We start from the raw sequence: 24605 nt of genomic DNA on the forward strand, positions 1-24605 counted from the left end.
CAGTTTGGGATATTATAGTTGATATATATTCTCTCATATTTACTTCAAGGAAACATTTTGTTCACAATGCATTAACTTCTTTATTTTTAAAGCTGTGTCAAAGGAATCTTCTTCAGCGGAAAGGGTGAACGTGCAGAGCAGTCTTCCAGTTGTTCACTTTTGAAAAGTCCATTCCTTTGCTTCCTTGTTCTTCTCTATTACCCATTCCATTGTGTCTAGTTTTCGCTTTGTTTCCCTTGCATTTGGGTTCATTATACTTGATGTTAATTCTCTCAAATTTGATTCAGTGGAACTTTCTGCACAAGTTACAATAACTTCTTTATTTTTAAAGCTTGATCAAAGGTTTTGTAACAGCAATCCTTTTAAGGCATAAAATTTACGTTCCAAGAAATGATCCAGTTATTCCCTTTCGAAAAAACAATTCCTTTTCTAACTTGTTTTTCTCTATTTCACATTCTATTGATTTTGGTTTTTTCTTTCTTCCTTTTGCATTTGGGGATATTATAGTTGATATCAATTCGCTCATATTTACTTCAATAAAACATTTTGTGCACAATGCATTGTCTTCTTTATATTTAAGCTGGATCAAAGTTTTCACAACAGGCATCCTATTAAGTGGAAAGAGTGAATTGCAGAGAAATCAATCAGGTATTTCCTTTTGAAAAATCCATTCCTTTTGGATACTTGTTCTTCTCTATTTCCTTTTCTATGTAGTTATTTTTTCCCTTTGATGTTAATTCTCTCAAATTTGATTCAGTGGAACTTTCTGTACAAGTTCCAATAACTTCTTTATTTTTAAAGCTTGATCAAAGGTTTTGTAACAGCAATCCTTTTAAGTCATAAAATTTACCTTCAAAGAAATGATCCAGTTATTCCCTTTGAAAGAAACAATTCTTTTGCTTACTTGTTTTTCTCTATTTCACATTCTATTGATCTCAGTTTTTCCTTTGTTCCTTTTGCATTTCGAGATATTAGAGTTGATATATATTCTCTCATATTTGTGTCAAGGGAACATTTTGTGAACAATGCATTAACTTCTTTGTATTTAAAGCTCTGTCAAAGGAATCTTCTTCAGCGGAAAGGGTGAACGTGCAGAGCAGTCTTCCAGTTGTTCACTTTTGAAAAGTCCATTCCTTTGCTTCCTTGTTCTTCTCTATTACCCATTCCATTGTGTCTAGGTTTCGCTTTGTTTCCCTTGCATTTGGGTTCATTATACTTGATGTTAATTCTCTCAAATTTGATTCAGTGGAACTTTCTGCACAAGTTACAATAACTTCTTTATTTTTAAAGCTTGATCACAGGTTTTCTAACAGCAATCCTTTTCAGTCATAAAATTTAAATTCAAAGAAATGATCCAGTTCTTCCCTTTGAAAGAAACAATTCCTTTGCTTACTTGTTCTTCTCTATTTCACATTCTATTGATTTCAGTTTTTTCTTTGTTCCTTTTGCATTTCGAGATATTAGAGTTGATATATATTCTCTCATATTTGTGTCAAGGGAACATTTTGTGCACAATGCATTAACTTCTTTATATTTAAAGCTGTGTCAAAGGAATTCTTCTTTTCTTTGTTCCTTTTGCATTTCGGGATATTAGAGTTGATATCAATTCTCTCATATTAACTTCAATGAAATATTTGGTGTACAATGCATTATCTTCTTTATATTTAAGCTGGATCAAAGGCTTCATAACAGGCGTCCTATTAAGTGGAAAGAGTGAATTACAGAGAAATGTTTCAGTTATTTCCTTTTGAAAAATCCATTCCTTTTGGATACTTTTTCTTCTCTATTTCCTTTTCTATGTAGTTAAGTTGTCCCTTTGATGTTAATTCTCTCAAATTCGATTCAATGGAACTTTCTGTAGAAGTTACAATAACTTCCTTATTTTTAAAGCTTGATCAAACGTTTTGTAACAGCCATCCTTTTAAGTCATAAAATTGGAACTTTCTGTAAAAGTTGCAATAACTTCTTTATACTTAAAGTTGATCAAAGGTTTTGTAACTTCTTTATTTTTAAAGCTGTGTCAAAGGAATCTTCTTCAGCGGAAATGGTGAACGTGCAGAACAGTCTTCCAGTTGTTCACTTTTGAAAAGTCCATTCCTTTGCTTCCTTGTTCTTCTCTATTACCCATTCCATTGTGTCTAGGTTTCGCTTTGTTTCCCTTGCATTTGGGTTCATTATACTTGATGTTAATTCTCTCAAATTTGATACAGTTAAACTTTCTGCACAAGTTACAATAACTTCTTTATTTTTAAAGCTTGATCAAAGGTTTTGTAACAGCAATCCTTTTAAGGCATAAAATTTACGTTCCAAGAAATGATCCAGTTATTCCCTTTCGAAAAAACAATTCCTTTTCTAACCTGTTTTTCTCTATTTCACATTCTATTGATTTTGGTTTTTTCTTTCTTCCTTTTGCATTTGGGGATATTATAGTTGATATCAATTCGCTCATATTTACTTCAATAAAAGATTTTGTGCACAATGCATTGTCTTCTTTATATTTAAGCTGGATCAAAGGTTTCATAACAGGCATCCTATTAAGTGGAAAGAGTGAATTGCAGAGAAACCATCCAGATATTTCCTTTTGAAAAATCCATTCCTTTTGGATACTTGTTCTTCTCTATTTCCTTTTCTATGTAGTTATTTTTTCCCTTTGATGTTAATTCTCTCAAATTTGATTCAATGGAACTTTCTGTACAAGTTCCAATAACTTCTTCATTTTTAAAGCTTGATCAAAGGTTCTGTAACAACAATCTTTTTAAGTCATAAAATTTACGTTCAAAGAAATGATCCAGTTATTCCCTTTCAAAGAAACAATTCCTTTGCTTACTTGTTCTTCTCTATTTCACATTCTATTGAGTCTAGTTTTCCCTTTGTTCCTATTTCAGTTTGGGATATTATAGTTGATATATATTCTCTCATATTTGCGTCAAGGAAACATTTTGTTCACAATGCATTAACTTCTTTATTTTTAAAGCTGTGTCAAAGGAATCTTCTTCAGCGGAAAGGGTGAACGTGCAGAGCAGTCTTCCAGTTGTTCACTTTTGAAAAGTCCATTCCGTTGCTTCCTTGTTCTTCTCTATTACCCATTCCATTGTGTCTAGTTTTCGCTTTGTTTCCCTTGCATTTGGGTTCATTATACTTGATGTTAATTCTCTCAAATTTGATTCAGTGGAACTTTCTGCACAAGTTACAATAACTTCTTTATTTTTAAAGCTTGATCAAAGGTTTTGTAACAGCAATCCTTTTAAGGCATAAAATTTACGTTCCAAGAAATGATCCAGTTATTCCCTTTCGAAAAAACAATTCCTTTTCTAACTTGTTTTTCTCTATTTCACATTCTATTGATTTTGTTTTTTCTTTCTTCCTTTTGCATTTGGGGATATTATAGTTGATATCAATTCTCTCATATTTACTTCAATAAAACATTTTGTGCACAATGCATTAACTTCTTTATATTTAAAGCTGTGTCAAAGGAATCTTCTTCAGCGGAAAGGGTGAACGTGCAGAGCAGTCTTCCAGTTGTTCACTTTTGAAAAGTCCATTCCTTTGCTTCCTTGTTCTTCTCTATTACCCTTTCCATTGTGTCTAGGTTTCGCTTTGTTACCCTTGGATTTGGGTTCATTATACTTGATGTTAATTCTCTCAAATTTAATTCAATGGAACTTTCTGTAGAAGTTACAATAACTTCTTTATACTTAAAGCTTGATCACAGGTTTTCTAACAGCAATCCTTTTCAATCATAAAATTTAAATTCAAAGAAATGATCCAGTTCTTCCCTTTGAAAGAAACAATTCCTTTGCTTACTTGTTCTTCTCTATTTCACATTCTATTGATTTCAGTTTTTTCTTTGTTCCTTTTGCATTTCGAGATATTAGAGTTGATATATATTCTCTCATATTTGTGTCAAGGGAACATTTTGTGCACAATGCATTAACTTCTTTATATTTAAAGCTGTGTCAAAGGAATTCTTCTTTTCTTTGTTCCTTTTGCATTTCGGGATATTAGAGTTGATATCAATTCTCTCATATTAACTTCAATGAAATATTTGGTGTACAATGCATTATCTTCTTTATATTTAAGCTGGATCAAAGGCTTCATAACAGGCGTCCTATTAAGTGGAAAGAGTGAATTACAGAGAAATGTTTCAGTTATTTCCTTTTGAAAAATCCATTCCTTTTGGATACTTTTTCTTCTCTATTTCCTTTTCTATGTAGTTAAGTTGTCCCTTTGATGTTAATTCTCTCAAATTCGATTCAATGGAACTTTCTGTAGAAGTTACAATAACTTCCTTATTTTTAAAGCTTGATCAAACGTTTTGTAACAGCCATCCTTTTAAGTCATAAAATTGGAACTTTCTGTAAAAGTTGCAATAACTTCTTTATACTTAAAGTTGATCAAAGGTTTTGTAACTTCTTTATTTTTAAAGCTGTGTCAAAGGAATCTTCTTCAGCGGAAATGGTGAACGTGCAGAACAGTCTTCCAGTTGTTCACTTTTGAAAAGTCCATTCCTTTGCTTCCTTGTTCTTCTCTATTACCCATTCCATTGTGTCTAGGTTTCGCTTTGTTTCCCTTGCATTTGGGTTCATTATACTTGATGTTAATTCTCTCAAATTTGATACAGTTAAACTTTCTGCACAAGTTACAATAACTTCTTTATTTTTAAAGCTTGATCAAAGGTTTTGTAACAGCAATCCTTTTAAGGCATAAAATTTACGTTCCAAGAAATGATCCAGTTATTCCCTTTCGAAAAAACAATTCCTTTTCTAACCTGTTTTTCTCTATTTCACATTCTATTGATTTTGGTTTTTTCTTTCTTCCTTTTGCATTTGGGGATATTATAGTTGATATCAATTCGCTCATATTTACTTCAATAAAAGATTTTGTGCACAATGCATTGTCTTCTTTATATTTAAGCTGGATCAAAGGTTTCATAACAGGCATCCTATTAAGTGGAAAGAGTGAATTGCAGAGAAACCATCCAGATATTTCCTTTTGAAAAATCCATTCCTTTTGGATACTTGTTCTTCTCTATTTCCTTTTCTATGTAGTTATTTTTTCCCTTTGATGTTAATTCTCTCAAATTTGATTCAATGGAACTTTCTGTACAAGTTCCAATAACTTCTTCATTTTTAAAGCTTGATCAAAGGTTCTGTAACAACAATCTTTTTAAGTCATAAAATTTACGTTCAAAGAAATGATCCAGTTATTCCCTTTCAAAGAAACAATTCCTTTGCTTACTTGTTCTTCTCTATTTCACATTCTATTGAGTCTAGTTTTCCCTTTGTTCCTATTTCAGTTTGGGATATTATAGTTGATATATATTCTCTCATATTTGCGTCAAGGAAACATTTTGTTCACAATGCATTAACTTCTTTATTTTTAAAGCTGTGTCAAAGGAATCTTCTTCAGCGGAAAGGGTGAACGTGCAGAGCAGTCTTCCAGTTGTTCACTTTTGAAAAGTCCATTCCGTTGCTTCCTTGTTCTTCTCTATTACCCATTCCATTGTGTCTAGTTTTCGCTTTGTTTCCCTTGCATTTGGGTTCATTATACTTGATGTTAATTCTCTCAAATTTGATTCAGTGGAACTTTCTGCACAAGTTACAATAACTTCTTTATTTTTAAAGCTTGATCAAAGGTTTTGTAACAGCAATCCTTTTAAGGCATAAAATTTACGTTCCAAGAAATGATCCAGTTATTCCCTTTCGAAAAAACAATTCCTTTTCTAACTTGTTTTTCTCTATTTCACATTCTATTGATTTTGTTTTTTCTTTCTTCCTTTTGCATTTGGGGATATTATAGTTGATATCAATTCTCTCATATTTACTTCAATAAAACATTTTGTGCACAATGCATTAACTTCTTTATATTTAAAGCTGTGTCAAAGGAATCTTCTTCAGCGGAAAGGGTGAACGTGCAGAGCAGTCTTCCAGTTGTTCACTTTTGAAAAGTCCATTCCTTTGCTTCCTTGTTCTTCTCTATTACCCTTTCCATTGTGTCTAGGTTTCGCTTTGTTACCCTTGGATTTGGGTTCATTATACTTGATGTTAATTCTCTCAAATTTAATTCAATGGAACTTTCTGTAGAAGTTACAATAACTTCTTTATACTTAAAGCTTGATCACAGGTTTTCTAACAGCAATCCTTTTCAATCATAAAATTTAAATTCAAAGAAATGATCCAGTTATTCCCTTTGAAAGAAACAATTCCTTTGCTTACTTGTTCTTCTCTATTTCACATTCTATTGATTTCAGTTTTTTCTTTGTTCCTTTTGCATTTCGAGATATTAGAGTTGATATATATTCTCTCATATTTGTGTCAAGGGAACATTTTGTGCACAATGCATTAACTTCTTTATATTTAAAGCTGTGTCAAAGGAATTCTTCTTTTCTTTGTTCCTTTTGCATTTCGGGATATTAGAGTTGATATCAATTCTCTCATATTAACTTCAATGAAATATTTGGTGTACAATGCATTATCTTCTTTATATTTAAGCTGGATCAAAGGCTTCATAACAGGCGTCCTATTAAGTGGAAAGAGTGAATTACAGAGAAATGTTTCAGTTATTTCCTTTTGAAAAATCCATTCCTTTTGGATACTTTTTCTTCTCTATTTCCTTTTCTATGTAGTTAAGTTGTCCCTTTGATGTTAATTCTCTCAAATTCGATTCAATGGAACTTTCTGTAGAAGTTACAATAACTTCCTTATTTTTAAAGCTTGATCAAACGTTTTGTAACAGCCATCCTTTTAAGTCATAAAATTGGAACTTTCTGTACAAGTTGCAATAACTTCTTTATACTTAAAGCTTGATCAAAGGTTTTGTAACAGCAATCCTTTTAAGTCATAAAATTTACGTTCAAAGAAATGATCCAGTTATTCCCTTTCGAAAAAATAATTTCTTTTCTTACTTGTTCTTCTCTATTTCACATGCTATTGAGTCTAGTTTCCCTTTGTTCCTATTGCAGTTTGGGATATTATAGTTGATATATATTCTCTCATATTTACTTCAAGGAAACATTTTGTTCACAATGCATTAACTTCTTTATTTTTAAAGCTGTGTCAAAGGAATCTTCTTCAGCGGAAAGGGTGAACGTGCAGAGCAGTCTTCCAGTTGTTCACTTTTGAAAAGTCCATTCCTTTGCTTCCTTGTTCTTCTCTATTACCCATTCCATTGTGTCTAGTTTTCGCTTTGTTTCCCTTGCATTTGGGTTCATTATACTTGATGTTAATTCTCTCAAATTTGATTCAGTGGAACTTTCTGCACAAGTTACAATAACTTCTTTATTTTTAAAGCTTGATCAAAGGTTTTGTAACAGCAATCCTTTTAAGGCATAAAATTTACGTTCCAAGAAATGATCCAGTTATTCCCTTTCGAAAAAACAATTCCTTTTCTAACTTGTTTTTCTCTATTTCACATTCTATTGATTTTGGTTTTTTCTTTCTTCCTTTTGCATTTGGGGATATTATAGTTGATATCAATTCGCTCATATTTACTTCAATAAAACATTTTGTGCACAATGCATTGTCTTCTTTATATTTAAGCTGGATCAAAGTTTTCACAACAGGCATCCTATTAAGTGGAAAGAGTGAATTGCAGAGAAATCAATCAGGTATTTCCTTTTGAAAAATCCATTCCTTTTGGATACTTGTTCTTCTCTATTTCCTTTTCTATGTAGTTATTTTTTCCCTTTGATGTTAATTCTCTCAAATTTGATTCAGTGGAACTTTCTGTACAAGTTCCAATAACTTCTTTATTTTTAAAGCTTGATCAAAGGTTTTGTAACAGCAATCCTTTTAAGTCATAAAATTTACCTTCAAAGAAATGATCCAGTTATTCCCTTTGAAAGAAACAATTCTTTTGCTTACTTGTTTTTCTCTATTTCACATTCTATTGATCTCAGTTTTTCCTTTGTTCCTTTTGCATTTCGAGATATTAGAGTTGATATATATTCTCTCATATTTGTGTCAAGGGAACATTTTGTGAACAATGCATTAACTTCTTTGTATTTAAAGCTCTGTCAAAGGAATCTTCTTCAGCGGAAAGGGTGAACGTGCAGAGCAGTCTTCCAGTTGTTCACTTTTGAAAAGTCCATTCCTTTGCTTCCTTGTTCTTCTCTATTACCCATTCCATTGTGTCTAGGTTTCGCTTTGTTTCCCTTGCATTTGGGTTCATTATACTTGATGTTAATTCTCTCAAATTTGATTCAGTGGAACTTTCTGCACAAGTTACAATAACTTCTTTATTTTTAAAGCTTGATCACAGGTTTTCTAACAGCAATCCTTTTCAGTCATAAAATTTAAATTCAAAGAAATGATCCAGTTCTTCCCTTTGAAAGAAACAATTCCTTTGCTTACTTGTTCTTCTCTATTTCACATTCTATTGATTTCAGTTTTTTCTTTGTTCCTTTTGCATTTCGAGATATTAGAGTTGATATATATTCTCTCATATTTGTGTCAAGGGAACATTTTGTGCACAATGCATTAACTTCTTTATATTTAAAGCTGTGTCAAAGGAATTCTTCTTTTCTTTGTTCCTTTTGCATTTCGGGATATTAGAGTTGATATCAATTCTCTCATATTAACTTCAATGAAATATTTGGTGTACAATGCATTATCTTCTTTATATTTAAGCTGGATCAAAGGCTTCATAACAGGCGTCCTATTAAGTGGAAAGAGTGAATTACAGAGAAATGTTTCAGTTATTTCCTTTTGAAAAATCCATTCCTTTTGGATACTTTTTCTTCTCTATTTCCTTTTCTATGTAGTTAAGTTGTCCCTTTGATGTTAATTCTCTCAAATTCGATTCAATGGAACTTTCTGTAGAAGTTACAATAACTTCCTTATTTTTAAAGCTTGATCAAACGTTTTGTAACAGCCATCCTTTTAAGTCATAAAATTGGAACTTTCTGTAAAAGTTGCAATAACTTCTTTATACTTAAAGTTGATCAAAGGTTTTGTAACTTCTTTATTTTTAAAGCTGTGTCAAAGGAATCTTCTTCAGCGGAAATGGTGAACGTGCAGAACAGTCTTCCAGTTGTTCACTTTTGAAAAGTCCATTCCTTTGCTTCCTTGTTCTTCTCTATTACCCATTCCATTGTGTCTAGGTTTCGCTTTGTTTCCCTTGCATTTGGGTTCATTATACTTGATGTTAATTCTCTCAAATTTGATACAGTTAAACTTTCTGCACAAGTTACAATAACTTCTTTATTTTTAAAGCTTGATCAAAGGTTTTGTAACAGCAATCCTTTTAAGGCATAAAATTTACGTTCCAAGAAATGATCCAGTTATTCCCTTTCGAAAAAACAATTCCTTTTCTAACCTGTTTTTCTCTATTTCACATTCTATTGATTTTGGTTTTTTCTTTCTTCCTTTTGCATTTGGGGATATTATAGTTGATATCAATTCGCTCATATTTACTTCAATAAAACATTTTGTGCACAATGCATTGTCTTCTTTATATTTAAGCTGGATCAAAGGTTTCATAACAGGCATCCTATTAAGTGGAAAGAGTGAATTGCAGAGAAACCATCCAGATATTTCCTTTTGAAAAATCCATTCCTTTTGGATACTTGTTCTTCTCTATTTCCTTTTCTATGTAGTTATTTTTTCCCTTTGATGTTAATTCTCTCAAATTTGATTCAATGGAACTTTCTGTACAAGTTCCAATAACTTCTTCATTTTTAAAGCTTGATCAAAGGTTCTGTAACAACAATCTTTTTAAGTCATAAAATTTACGTTCAAAGAAATGATCCAGTTATTCCCTTTCAAAGAAACAATTCCTTTGCTTACTTGTTCTTCTCTATTTCACATTCTATTGAGTCTAGTTTTCCCTTTGTTCCTATTTCAGTTTGGGATATTATAGTTGATATATATTCTCTCATATTTGCGTCAAGGAAACATTTTGTTCACAATGCATTAACTTCTTTATTTTTAAAGCTGTGTCAAAGGAATCTTCTTCAGCGGAAAGGGTGAACGTGCAGAGCAGTCTTCCAGTTGTTCACTTTTGAAAAGTCCATTCCTTTGCTTCCTTGTTCTTCTCTATTACCCATTCCATTGTGTCTAGTTTTCGCTTTGTTTCCCTTGCATTTGGGTTCATTATACTTGATGTTAATTCTCTCAAATTTGATTCAGTGGAACTTTCTGCACAAGTTACAATAACTTCTTTATTTTTAAAGCTTGATCAAAGGTTTTGTAACAGCAATCCTTTTAAGGCATAAAATTTACGTTCCAAGAAATGATCCAGTTATTCCCTTTCGAAAAAACAATTCCTTTTCTAACTTGTTTTTCTCTATTTCACATTCTATTGATTTTGTTTTTTCTTTCTTCCTTTTGCATTTGGGGATATTATAGTTGATATCAATTCTCTCATATTTACTTCAATAAAACATTTTGTGCACAATGCATTAACTTCTTTATATTTAAAGCTGTGTCAAAGGAATCTTCTTCAGCGGAAAGGGTGAACGTGCAGAGCAGTCTTCCAGTTGTTCACTTTTGAAAAGTCCATTCCTTTGCTTCCTTGTTCTTCTCTATTACCCTTTCCATTGTGTCTAGGTTTCGCTTTGTTACCCTTGGATTTGGGTTCATTATACTTGATGTTAATTCTCTCAAATTTAATTCAATGGAACTTTCTGTAGAAGTTACAATAACTTCTTTATACTTAAAGCTTGATCACAGGTTTTCTAACAGCAATCCTTTTCAATCATAAAATTTAAATTCAAAGAAATGATCCAGTTATTCCCTTTGAAAGAAACAATTCCTTTGCTTACTTGTTCTTCTCTATTTCACATTCTATTGATTTCAGTTTTTTCTTTGTTCCTTTTGCATTTCGAGATATTAGAGTTGATATATATTCTCTCATATTTGTGTCAAGGGAACATTTTGTGCACAATGCATTAACTTCTTTATATTTAAAGCTGTGTCAAAGGAATTCTTCTTTTCTTTGTTCCTTTTGCATTTCGGGATATTAGAGTTGATATCAATTCTCTCATATTAACTTCAATGAAATATTTGGTGTACAATGCATTATCTTCTTTATATTTAAGTTTGATCAAAGGCTTCATAACAGGCGTCCTATTAAGTGGAAAGAGTGAATTACAGATAAATGATTCAGTTATTTCCTTTTGAAAAATCCATTCCTTTTGGATACTTTTTCTTCTCTATTTCCTTTTCCATGTAGTTAAGTTGTCCCTTTGATGTTAATTCTCTCAGATTCGATTCAATGGAACTTTCTGTAGAAGTTACAATAACTTCTTTATTTTTAAAGCTTGATCAAAAGTTTTGTAACAGCCATCCTTTTAAGTCATAAAATTGGAACTTTCTGTAAAAGTTGCAATAACTTCTTTATACTTAAAGCTTGATCAAAGGTTTTGTAACAGCAATCCTTTTAAGTCATAAAATTTACGTTCAAAGAAATGATCCAGTTATTCCCTTTCGAAAAAATAATTTCTTTTCTTACTTGTTCTTCTCTATTTCACATTCTATTGAGTCTAGTTTTCCCTTTGTTCCTATTGCACTTTGGGATATTATAGTTGATATATATTCTCTCATATTTGCGTCAAGGAAACATTTTGTTCACAATGCATTAACTTCTTTATTTTTAAAGCTGTGTCAAAGGAATCTTCTTCAGCGGAAAGGGTGAACGTGCAGAACAGTCTTCCAGTTGTTCACTTTTGAAAAGTCCATTCCTTTGCTTCCTTGTTCTTCTCTATTACCCATTCCATTGTGTCTAGGTTTCGCTTTGTTTCCCTTGCATTTGGGTTCATTATACTTGATGTTAATTCTCTCAAATTTGATTCAGTGGAACTTTCTGCACAAGTTACAATAACTTCTTTATTTTTAAAGCTTGATCACAGGTTTTCTAACAGCAATCCTTTTCAGTCATAAAATTTAAATTCAAAGAAATGATCCAGTTCTTCCCTTTGAAAGAAACAATTCCTTTGCTTACTTGTTCTTCTCTATTTCACATTCTATTGATTTCAGTTTTTTCTTTGTTCCTTTTGCATTTCGAGATATTAGAGTTGATATATATTCTCTCATATTTGTGTCAAGGGAACATTTTGTGCACAATGCATTAACTTCTTTATATTTAAAGCTGTGTCAAAGGAATTCTTCTTTTCTTTGTTCCTTTTGCATTTTGGGATATTAGAGTTGATATCAATTCTCTCATATTAACTTCAATGAAATATTTGGTGTACAATGCATTATCTTCTTTATATTTAAGCTGGATCAAAGGCTTCATAACAGGCGTCCTATTAAGTGGAAAGAGTGAATTACAGAGAAATGTTTCAGTTATTTCCTTTTGAAAAATCCATTCCTTTTGGATACTTTTTCTTCTCTATTTCCTTTTCTATGTAGTTAAGTTGTCCCTTTGATGTTAATTCTCTCAAATTCGATTCAATGGAACTTTCTGTAGAAGTTACAATAACTTCCTTATTTTTAAAGCTTGATCAAACGTTTTGTAACAGCCATCCTTTTAAGTCATAAAATTGGAACTTTCTGTAAAAGTTGCAATAACTTCTTTATACTTAAAGTTGATCAAAGGTTTTGTAACTTCTTTATTTTTAAAGCTGTGTCAAAGGAATCTTCTTCAGCGGAAATGGTGAACGTGCAGAACAGTCTTCCAGTTGTTCACTTTTGAAAAGTCCATTCCTTTGCTTCCTTGTTCTTCTCTATTACCCATTCCATTGTGTCTAGGTTTCGCTTTGTTTCCCTTGCATTTGGGTTCATTATACTTGATGTTAATTCTCTCAAATTTGATACAGTTAAACTTTCTGCACAAGTTACAATAACTTCTTTATTTTTAAAGCTTGATCAAAGGTTTTGTAACAGCAATCCTTTTAAGGCATAAAATTTACGTTCCAAGAAATGATCCAGTTATTCCCTTTCGAAAAAACAATTCCTTTTCTAACCTGTTTTTCTCTATTTCACATTCTATTGATTTTGGTTTTTTCTTTCTTCCTTTTGCATTTGGGGATATTATAGTTGATATCAATTCGCTCATATTTACTTCAATAAAAGATTTTGTGCACAATGCATTGTCTTCTTTATATTTAAGCTGGATCAAAGGTTTCATAACAGGCATCCTATTAAGTGGAAAGAGTGAATTGCAGAGAAACCATCCAGATATTTCCTTTTGAAAAATCCATTCCTTTTGGATACTTGTTCTTCTCTATTTCCTTTTCTATGTAGTTATTTTTTCCCTTTGATGTTAATTCTCTCAAATTTGATTCAATGGAACTTTCTGTACAAGTTCCAATAACTTCTTCATTTTTAAAGCTTGATCAAAGGTTCTGTAACAACAATCTTTTTAAGTCATAAAATTTACGTTCAAAGAAATGATCCAGTTATTCCCTTTCAAAGAAACAATTCCTTTGCTTACTTGTTCTTCTCTATTTCACATTCTATTGAGTCTAGTTTTCCCTTTGTTCCTATTTCAGTTTGGGATATTATAGTTGATATATATTCTCTCATATTTGCGTCAAGGAAACATTTTGTTCACAATGCATTAACTTCTTTATTTTTAAAGCTGTGTCAAAGGAATCTTCTTCAGCGGAAAGGGTGAACGTGCAGAGCAGTCTTCCAGTTGTTCACTTTTGAAAAGTCCATTCCTTTGCTTCCTTGTTCTTCTCTATTACCCATTCCATTGTGTCTAGTTTTCGCTTTGTTTCCCTTGCATTTGGGTTCATTATACTTGATGTTAATTCTCTCAAATTTGATTCAGTGGAACTTTCTGCACAAGTTACAATAACTTCTTTATTTTTAAAGCTTGATCAAAGGTTTTGTAACAGCAATCCTTTTAAGGCATAAAATTTACGTTCCAAGAAATGATCCAGTTATTCCCTTTCGAAAAAACAATTCCTTTTCTAACTTGTTTTTCTCTATTTCACATTCTATTGATTTTGTTTTTTCTTTCTTCCTTTTGCATTTGGGGATATTATAGTTGATATCAATTCTCTCATATTTACTTCAATAAAACATTTTGTGCACAATGCATTAACTTCTTTATATTTAAAGCTGTGTCAAAGGAATCTTCTTCAGCGGAAAGGGTGAACGTGCAGAGCAGTCTTCCAGTTGTTCACTTTTGAAAAGTCCATTCCTTTGCTTCCTTGTTCTTCTCTATTACCCTTTCCATTGTGTCTAGGTTTCGCTTTGTTACCCTTGGATTTGGGTTCATTATACTTGATGTTAATTCTCTCAAATTTAATTCAATGGAACTTTCTGTAGAAGTTACAATAACTTCTTTATACTTAAAGCTTGATCACAGGTTTTCTAACAGCAATCCTTTTCAATCATAAAATTTAAATTCAAAGAAATGATCCAGTTATTCCCTTTGAAAGAAACAATTCCTTTGCTTACTTGTTCTTCTCTATTTCACATTCTATTGATTTCAGTTTTTTCTTTGTTCCTTTTGCATTTCGAGATATTAGAGTTGATATATATTCTCTCATATTTGTGTCAAGGGAACATTTTGTGCACAATGCATTAACTTCTTTATATTTAAAGCTGTGTCAAAGGAATTCTTCTTTTCTTTGTTCCTTTTGCATTTCGGGATATTAGAGTTGATATCAATTCTCTCATATTAACTTCAATGAAATATTTGGTGTACAATGCATTATCTTCTTTATATTTAAGCTGGATCAAAGGCTTCATAACAGGCGTCCTATTAAGTGGAAAGAGTGAATTACAGAGAAATGTTTCAGTTATTTCCTTTTGAAAAATCCATTCCTTTTGGATACTTTTTCTTCTCTATTTCCTTTTCTATGTAGTTAAGTTGTCCCTTTGATGTTAATTCTCTCAAATTCGATTCAATGGAACTTTCTGTAGAAGTTACAATAACTTCCTTATTTTTAAAGCTTGATCAAACGTTTTGTAACAGCCATCCTTTTAAGTCATAAAATTGGAACTTTCTGTACAAGTTGCAATAACTTCTTTATACTTAAAGCTTGATCAAAGGTTTTGTAACAGCAATCCTTTTAAGTCATAAAATTTACGTTCAAAGAAATGATCCAGTTATTCCCTTTCGAAAAAATAATTTCTTTTCTTACTTGTTCTTCTCTATTTCACATGCTATTGAGTCTAGTTTCCCTTTGTTCCTATTGCAGTTTGGGATATTATAGTTGATATATATTCTCTCATATTTACTTCAAGGAAACATTTTGTTCACAATGCATTAACTTCTTTATTTTTAAAGCTGTGTCAAAGGAATCTTCTTCAGCGGAAAGGGTGAACGTGCAGAGCAGTCTTCCAGTTGTTCACTTTTGAAAAGTCCATTCCTTTGCTTCCTTGTTCTTCTCTATTACCCATTCCATTGTGTCTAGTTTTCGCTTTGTTTCCCTTGCATTTGGGTTCATTATACTTGATGTTAATTCTCTCAAATTTGATTCAGTGGAACTTTCTGCACAAGTTACAATAACTTCTTTATTTTTAAAGCTTGATCAAAGGTTTTGTAACAGCAATCCTTTTAAGGCATAAAATTTACGTTCCAAGAAATGATCCAGTTATTCCCTTTCGAAAAAACAATTCCTTTTCTAACTTGTTTTTCTCTATTTCACATTCTATTGATTTTGGTTTTTTCTTTCTTCCTTTTGCATTTGGGGATATTATAGTTGATATCAATTCGCTCATATTTACTTCAATAAAACATTTTGTGCACAATGCATTGTCTTCTTTATATTTAAGCTGGATCAAAGTTTTCACAACAGGCATCCTATTAAGTGGAAAGAGTGAATTGCAGAGAAATCAATCAGGTATTTCCTTTTGAAAAATCCATTCCTTTTGGATACTTGTTCTTCTCTATTTCCTTTTCTATGTAGTTATTTTTTCCCTTTGATGTTAATTCTCTCAAATTTGATTCAGTGGAACTTTCTGTACAAGTTCCAATAACTTCTTTATTTTTAAAGCTTGATCAAAGGTTTTGTAACAGCAATCCTTTTAAGTCATAAAATTTACCTTCAAAGAAATGATCCAGTTATTCCCTTTGAAAGAAACAATTCTTTTGCTTACTTGTTTTTCTCTATTTCACATTCTATTGATCTCAGTTTTTCCTTTGTTCCTTTTGCATTTCGAGATATTAGAGTTGATATATATTCTCTCATATTTGTGTCAAGGGAACATTTTGTGAACAATGCATTAACTTCTTTGTATTTAAAGCTCTGTCAAAGGAATCTTCTTCAGCGGAAAGGGTGAACGTGCAGAGCAGTCTTCCAGTTGTTCACTTTTGAAAAGTCCATTCCTTTGCTTCCTTGTTCTTCTCTATTACCCATTCCATTGTGTCTAGGTTTCGCTTTGTTTCCCTTGCATTTGGGTTCATTATACTTGATGTTAATTCTCTCAAATTTGATTCAGTGGAACTTTCTGCACAAGTTACAATAACTTCTTTATTTTTAAAGCTTGATCAAAGGTTTTGTAACAGCAATCCTTTTAAGGCATAAAATTTACGTTCCAAGAAATGATCCAGTTATTCCCTTTCGAAAAAACAATTCCTTTTCTAACTTTTTTTTCTCTATTTCACATTCTATTGATTTTGGTTTTTTCTTTCTTCCTTTTGCATTTGGGGATATTATAGTTGATATCAATTCGCTCATATTTACTTCAATAAAACATTTTGTGCACAATGCATTGTCTTCTTTATATTTAAGCTGGATCAAAGGTTTCACAACAGGCATCCTATTAAGTGGAAACAGTGAATTGCAGAGAAATCAATCAGGTATTTCCTTTTGAAAAATCCATTCCTTTTGGATACTTGTTCTTCTCTATTTCCTTTTCTATGTAGTTATTTTTTCCCTTTGATGTTAATTCTCTCAAATTTGATTCAGTGGAACTTTCTGTACAAGTTCCAATAACTTCTTTATTTTTAAAGCTTGATCAAAGGTTTTGTAACAGCAATCCTTTTAAGTCATAAAATTTACCTTCAAAGAAATGATCCAGTTATTCCCTTTGAAAGAAACAATTCTTTTGCTTACTTGTTCTTCTCTATTTCACATTCTATTGATTTCAGTTTTTCCTTTGTTCCTTTTGCATTTCGAGATATTAGAGTTGATATATATTCTCTCATATTTGTGTCAAGGGAACATTTTGTGAACAATGCATTAACTTCTTTAAATTGAAACTCTGTCAAAGGAATCTTCTTCAGCGGAAAGGGTGAACGTGCAGAGCAGTCTTCCAGTTGTTCACTTTTGAAAAGTCCATTCCTTTGCTTCCTTGTTCTTCTCTATTACCCATTCCATTGTGTCTAGGTTTCGCTTTGTTTCCCTTGCATTTGGGTTCATTATACTTGATGTTAATTCTCTCAAATTTGATTCAGTGGAACTTTCTGCACAAGTTCCAATAACTTCTTTATTTTTAAAGCTTGATCAAAGGTTTTGTAACAGCAATCCTTTTAAGTCATAAAATTTACCTTCAAAGAAATGATCCAGTTATTCCCTTTGAAAGAAACAATTCTTTTGCTTACTTGTTTTTCTCTATTTCACATTCTATTGATCTCAGTTTTTCCTTTGTTCCTTTTGCATTTCGAGATATTAGAGTTGATATATATTCTCTCATATTTGTGTCAAGGGAACATTTTGTGAACAATGCATTAACTTCTTTGTATTTAAAGCTCTGTCAAAGGAATCTTCTTCAGCGGAAAGGGTGAACGTGCAGAGCAGTCTTCCAGTTGTTCACTTTTGAAAAGTCCATTCCTTTGCTTCCTTGTTCTTCTCTATTACCCATTCCATTGTGTCTAGGTTTCGCTTTGTTTCCCTTGCATTTGGGTTCATTATACTTGATGTTAATTCTCTCAAATTTGATTCAGTGGAACTTTCTGCACAAGTTACAATAACTTCTTTATTTTTAAAGCTTGATCAAAGGTTTTGTAACAGCAATCCTTTTAAGGCATAAAATTTACGTTCCAAGAAATGATCCAGTTATTCCCTTTCGAAAAAACAATTCCTTTTCTAACTTTTTTTTCTCTATTTCACATTCTATTGATTTTGGTTTTTTCTTTCTTCCTTTTGCATTTGGGGATATTATAGTTGATATCAATTCGCTCATATTTACTTCAATAAAACATTTTGTGCACAATGCATTGTCTTCTTTATATTTAAGCTGGATCAAAGGTTTCACAACAGGCATCCTATTAAGTGGAAACAGTGAATTGCAGAGAAATCAATCAGGTATTTCCTTTTGAAAAATCCATTCCTTTTGGATACTTGTTCTTCTCTATTTCCTTTTCTATGTAGTTATTTTTTCCCTTTGATGTTAATTCTCTCAAATTTGATTCAGTGGAACTTTCTGTACAAGTTCCAATAACTTCTTTATTTTTAAAGCTTGATCAAAGGTTTTGTAACAGCAATCCTTTTAAGTCATAAAATTTACCTTCAAAGAAATGATCCAGTTATTCCCTTTGAAAGAAACAATTCTTTTGCTTACTTGTTCTTCTCTATTTCACATTCTATTGATTTCAGTTTTTCCTTTGTTCCTTTTGCATTTCGAGATATTAGAGTTGATATATATTCTCTCATATTTGTGTCAAGGGAACATTTTGTGAACAATGCATTAACTTCTTTAAATTGAAACTCTGTCAAAGGAATCTTCTTCAGCGGAAAGGGTGAACGTGCAGAGCAGTCTTCCAGTTGTTCACTTTTGAAAAGTCCATTCCTTTGCTTCCTTGTTCTTCTCTATTACCCATTCCATTGTGTCTAGTTTTCGCTTTGTTTCCCTTGCATTTGGGTTCATTATACTTGATGTTAATTCTCTCAAATTTGATTCAGTGGAACTTTCTGCACAAGTTACAATAACTTCTTTATTTTTAAAGCTTGATCAAAGGTTTTGTAACAGCAATCCTTTTAAGGCATAAAATTTACGTTCAAAGAAATGATCCAGTTATTCCCTTTCGAAAAAACAATCCCTTTTTTACTTGTTCTTCTATATTTCACATTCTATTGATTTCAGTTTTTTCTTTGTTCCTTTTGCATTTCGGGATATTAGAGTTGATATCAATTCTCTCATATTTCCTTCAATGAAATATTTGGTGTACAATGCATTATCTTCTTTATATTTAAGGTGGATCAAAGGCTTCATAACAGGCTTCCTATTAAGTGGAAAGAGTGAATTACAGATAAATGATTCAGTTATTTCCTTTTGAAAAATCCATTCCTTTTGGATACTTTTTCTTCTCTATTTCCTTTTCTATGTAGTTAAGTTGTCCCTTTGATGTTAATTCTCTCAGATTCGATTCAATGGAACTTTCTGTAGAAGTTACAATAACTTCTTTATTTTTAAAGCTTGATCAAAAGTTTTGTAACAGCCATCCTTTTAAGTCATAAAATTGGAACTTTCTGTAAAAGTTGCAATAACTTCTTTATACTTAAAGCTTGATCAAAGGTTTTGTAACAGCAATCCTTTTAAGTCATAAAATTTACGTTCAAAGAAATGATCCAGTTATTCCCTTTCGAAAAAATAATTTCTTTTCTTACTTGTTCTTCTCTATTTCACATTCTATTGAGTCTAGTTTTCCCTTTGTTCCTATTGCACTTTGGGATATTATAGTTGATATATATTCTCTCATATTTGCGTCAAGGAAACATTTTGTTCACAATGCATTAACTTCTTTATTTTTAAAGCTGTGTCAAAGGAATCTTCTTCAGCGGAAAGGGTGAACGTGCAGAGCAGTCTTCCAGTTGTTCACTCTTGAAAAGTCCATTCCTTTGCTTCCTTGTTCTTCTCTATTACCCATTCCATTGTGTCTAGGTTTCGCTTTGTTTCCCTTGCATTTGGGTTCATTATACTTGATGTTAATTCTCTCAAATTTGATTCAGTGGAACTTTCTGCACAAGTTACAATAACTTCTTTATTTTTAAAGCTTGATCACAGGTTTTCTAACAGCAATCCTTTTCAGTCATAAAATTTAAATTCAAAGAAATGATCCAGTTCTTCCCTTTGAAAGAAACAATTCCTTTGCTTACTTGTTCTTCTCTATTTCACATTCTATTGATTTCAGTTTTTTCTTTGTTCCTTTTGCATTTCGAGATATTAGAGTTGATATATATTCTCTCATATTTGTGTCAAGGGAACATTTTGTGCACAATGCATTAACTTCTTTATATTTAAAGCTGTGTCAAAGGAATTCTTCTTTTCTTTGTTCCTTTTGCATTTCGGGATATTAGAGTTGATATCAATTCTCTCATATTAACTTCAATGAAATATTTGGTGTACAATGCATTATCTTCTTTATATTTAAGCTGGATCAAAGGCTTCATAACAGGCGTCCTATTAAGTGGAAAGAGTGAATTACAGAGAAATGTTTCAGTTATTTCCTTTTGAAAAATCCATTCCTTTTGGATACTTTTTCTTCTCTATTTCCTTTTCTATGTAGTTAAGTTGTCCCTTTGATGTTAATTCTCTCAAATTCGATTCAATGGAACTTTCTGTAGAAGTTACAATAACTTCCTTATTTTTAAAGCTTGATCAAACGTTTTGTAACAGCCATCCTTTTAAGTCATAAAATTGGAACTTTCTGTAAAAGTTGCAATAACTTCTTTATACTTAAAGCTTGATCAAAGGTTTTGTAACTTCTTTATTTTTAAAGCTGTGTCAAAGGAATCTTCTTCAGCGGAAATGGTGAACGTGCAGAACAGTCTTCCAGTTGTTCACTTTTGAAAAGTCCATTCCTTTGCTTCCTTGTTCTTCTCTATTACCCATTCCATTGTGTCTAGGTTTCGCTTTGTTTCCCTTGCATTTGGGTTCATTATACTTGATGTTAATTCTCTCAAATTTGATTCAGTGGAACTTTCTGCACAAGTTACAATAACTTCTTTATTTTTAAAGCTTGATCAAAGGTTTTGTAACAGCAATCCTTTTAAGGCATAAAATTTACGTTCAAAGAAATAATCCAGTTATTCCCTTTCGAAAAAACAATCCCTTTTTTACTTGTTCTTCTATATTTCACATTCTATTGATTTCAGTTTTTTCTTTGTTCCTTTTGCATTTCGGGATATTAGAGTTGATATCAATTCTCTCATATTTCCTTCAATGAAATATTTGGTGTACAATGCATTATCTTCTTTATATTTAAGGTTGATCAAAGGCTTCATAACAGGCGTCCTATTAAGTGGAAAGAGTGAATTACAGAGAAATGATTCAGTTATTTCCTTTTGAAAAATCCATTCCTTTTGGATACTTTTTCTTCTCTATTTCCTTTTCTATGTAGTTAAGTTGTCCCTTTGATGTTAATTCTCTCAGATTCGATTCAATGGAACTTTCTGTAGAAGTTACAATAACTTCTTTATTTTTAAAGCTTGATCAAAAGTTTTGTAACAGCCATCCTTTTAAGTCATAAAATTGGAACTTTCTGTAAAAGTTGCAATAACTTCTTTATACTTAAAGCTTGATCAAAGGTTTTGTAACAGCAATCCTTTTAAGTCATAAAATTTACGTTCAAAGAAATGATCCAGTTATTTCCTTTCGAAAAAATAATTTCTTTTCTTACTTGTTCTTCTCTATTTCACATTCTATTGAGTCTAGTTTTCCCTTTGTTCCTATTGCACTTTGGGATATTATAGTTGATATATATTCTCTCATATTTGCGTCAAGGAAACATTTTGTTCACAATGCATTAACTTCTTTATTTTTAAAGCTGTGTCAAAGGAATCTTCTTCAGCGGAAATGGTGAACGTGTAGAGCAGTCTTCCAGTTGTTCACTTTTGAAAAGTCCATTCCTTTGCTTCCTTGTTCTTCTCTATTACCCATTCCATTGTGTCTAGGTTTCGCTTTGTTTCCCTTGCATTTGGGTTCATTATACTTGATGTTAATTCTCTCAAATTTGATTCAGTGGAACTTTCTGCACAAGTTACAATAACTTCTTTATTTTTAAAGCTTGATCAAAGGTTTTGTAACAGCAATCCTTTTAAGGCATAAAATTTACGTTCCAAGAAATGATCCAGTTATTCCCTTTCGAAAAAACAATTCCTTTTCTAACTTGTTTTTCTCTATTTCACATTCTATTGATTTTGGTTTTTTCTTTCTTCCTTTTGCATTTCGGGATATTATAGTTGATATCAATTCGCTCATATTTACTTCAATAAAACATTTTGTGCACAATGCATTGTTTTCTTTATATTTAAGCTGGATCAAAGGTTTCATAAAAGGCATCCTATTAAGTGGAAAGAGTGAATTGCAGAGAAATCAATCAGGTATTTCCTTTTGAAAAATCCATTCCTTTTGGATACTTGTTCTTCTCTATTTCCTTTTCTATGTAGTTATTTTTTCCCTTTGATGTTAATTCTCTCAAATTTGATTCAGTGGAACTTTCTGTACAAGTTCCAATAACTTCTTTATTTTTAAAGCTTGATCAAAGGTTTTGTAACAGCAATCCTTTTAAGTCATAAAATTTACCTTCAAAGAAATGATCCACTTATTCCCTTTGAAAGAAACAATTCTTTTGCTTACTTGTTCTTCTCTATTTCACATTCTATTGATTTCAGTTTTTCCTTTGTTCCTTTTGCATTTCGAGATATTAGAGTTGATATATATTCTCTCATATTTGTGTCAAGGGAACATTTTTTGAACAATGCATTAACTTCTTTATATTTAAAGCTCTTTCAAAGGAATCTTCTTCAGCGGAAAGGGTGAACGTGCAGAGCAGTCTTCCAGTTGTTCACTTTTGAAAAGTCCATTCCTTTGCTTCCTTGTTCTTCTCTATTACCCATTCCATTGTGTCTAGTTTTCGCTTTGTTTCCCTTGCATTTGGGTTCATTATACTTGATGTTAATTCTCTCAAATTTGATTCAGTGGAACTTTCTGCACAAGTTACAATAACTTCTTTATTTTTAAAGCTTGATCAAAGGTTTTGTAACAGCAATCCTTTTAAGGCATAAAATTTACGTTCCAAGAAATGATCCAGTTATTCCCTTTCGAAAAAACAATTCCTTTTCTAACTTGTTTTTCTCTATTTCACCTTCTATTGATTTTGGTTTTTTCTTTCTTCCTTTTGCATTTGGGGATATTATAGTTGATATCAATTCGCTCATATTTACTTCAATAAAACATTTTGTGCACAATGCATTGTCTTCTTTATATTTAAGCTGGATCAAAGGTTTCATAAAAGGCATCCTATTAAGTGGAAAGAGAGAATTGCAGAGAAATCAATCAGGTATTTCCTTTTGAAAAATCCATTCCTTTTGGATACTTGTTCTTCTCTATTTCCTTTTCTATGTAGTTATTTTTTCCCTTTGATGTTAATTCTCTCAAATTTGATTCAGTGGAACTTTCTGTACAAGTTCCAATAACTTCTTTATTTTTAAAGCTTGATCAAAGGTTTTGTAACAGCAATCCTTTTAAGTCATAAAATTTACCTTCAAAGAAATGATCCAGTTATTCCCTTTGAAAGAAACAATTCTTTTGCTTACTTGTTCTTCTCTATTTCACATTCTATTGATCTCAGTTTTTCCTTTGTTCCTTTTTACATTTCGAGATATTAGAGTTGATATATATTCTCTCATATTTGTGTCAAGGGAACATTTTGTGAACAATGCATTAACTTCTTTATATTTAAAGCTCTGTCAAAGGAATCTTCTTCAGCGGAAAGGGTGAACGTGCAGAGCAGTCTTCCAGTTGTTCACTTTTGAAAAGTCCATTCCTTTGCTTCCTTGTTCTTCTCTATTACCCATTCCATTGTGTCTAGTTTTCGCTTTGTTTCCCTTGCATTTGGGTTCATTATACTTGATGTTAATTCTCTCAAATTTGATTCAGTGGAACTTTCTGCACAAGTTACAATAACTTCTTTATTTTTAAAGCTTGATCAAAGGTTTTGTAACAGCAATCCTTTTAAGGCATAAAATTTACGTTCAAAGAAATGATCCAGTTATTCCCTTTTGAAAAAACAATCCCTTTTTTACTTGTTCTTCTATATTTCACATTCTATTGATTTCAGTTTTTTCTTTGTTCCTTTTGCATTTCGGGATATTAGAGTTGATATCAATTCTCTCATATTTCCTTCAATGAAATATTTGGTGTACAATGCATTATCTTCTTTATATTTAAGGTTGATCAAAGGCTTCATAACAGGCGTCCTATTAAGTGGAAAGAGTGAATTACAGATAAATGATTCAGTTATTTCCTTTTGAAAAATCCATTCCTTTTGGATACTTTTTCTTCTCTATTTCCTTTTCTATGTAGTTAAGTTGTCCCTTTGATGTTAATTCTCTCAGATTCGATTCATTGGAACTTTCTGTAGAAGTTACAATAACTTCTTTATTTTTAAAGCTTGATCAAAAGTTTTGTAACAGCCATCCTTTTAAGTCATAAAATTGGAACTTTCTGTAAAAGTTGCAATAACTTCTTTATACTTAAAGCTTGATCAAAGGTTTTGTAACAGCAATCCTTTTAAGTCATAAAATTTACGTTCAAAGAAATGATCCAGTTATTCCCTTTCGAAAAAATAATTTCTTTTCTTACTTGTTCTTCTCTATTTCACATTCTATTGAGTCTAGTTTTCCCTTTGTTCCTATTGCACTTTGGGATATTATAGTTGATATATATTCTCTCATATTTGCGTCAAGGAAACATTTTGTTCACAATGCATTAACTTCTTTATTTTTAAAGCTGTGTCAAAGGAATCTTCTTCAGCGGAAA

Source organism: Sminthopsis crassicaudata, chromosome 5 (genome assembly GCF_048593235.1).
Source record: "Sminthopsis crassicaudata isolate SCR6 chromosome 5, ASM4859323v1, whole genome shotgun sequence".
Taxonomy (NCBI): Eukaryota; Metazoa; Chordata; class Mammalia; order Dasyuromorphia; family Dasyuridae; genus Sminthopsis; species Sminthopsis crassicaudata.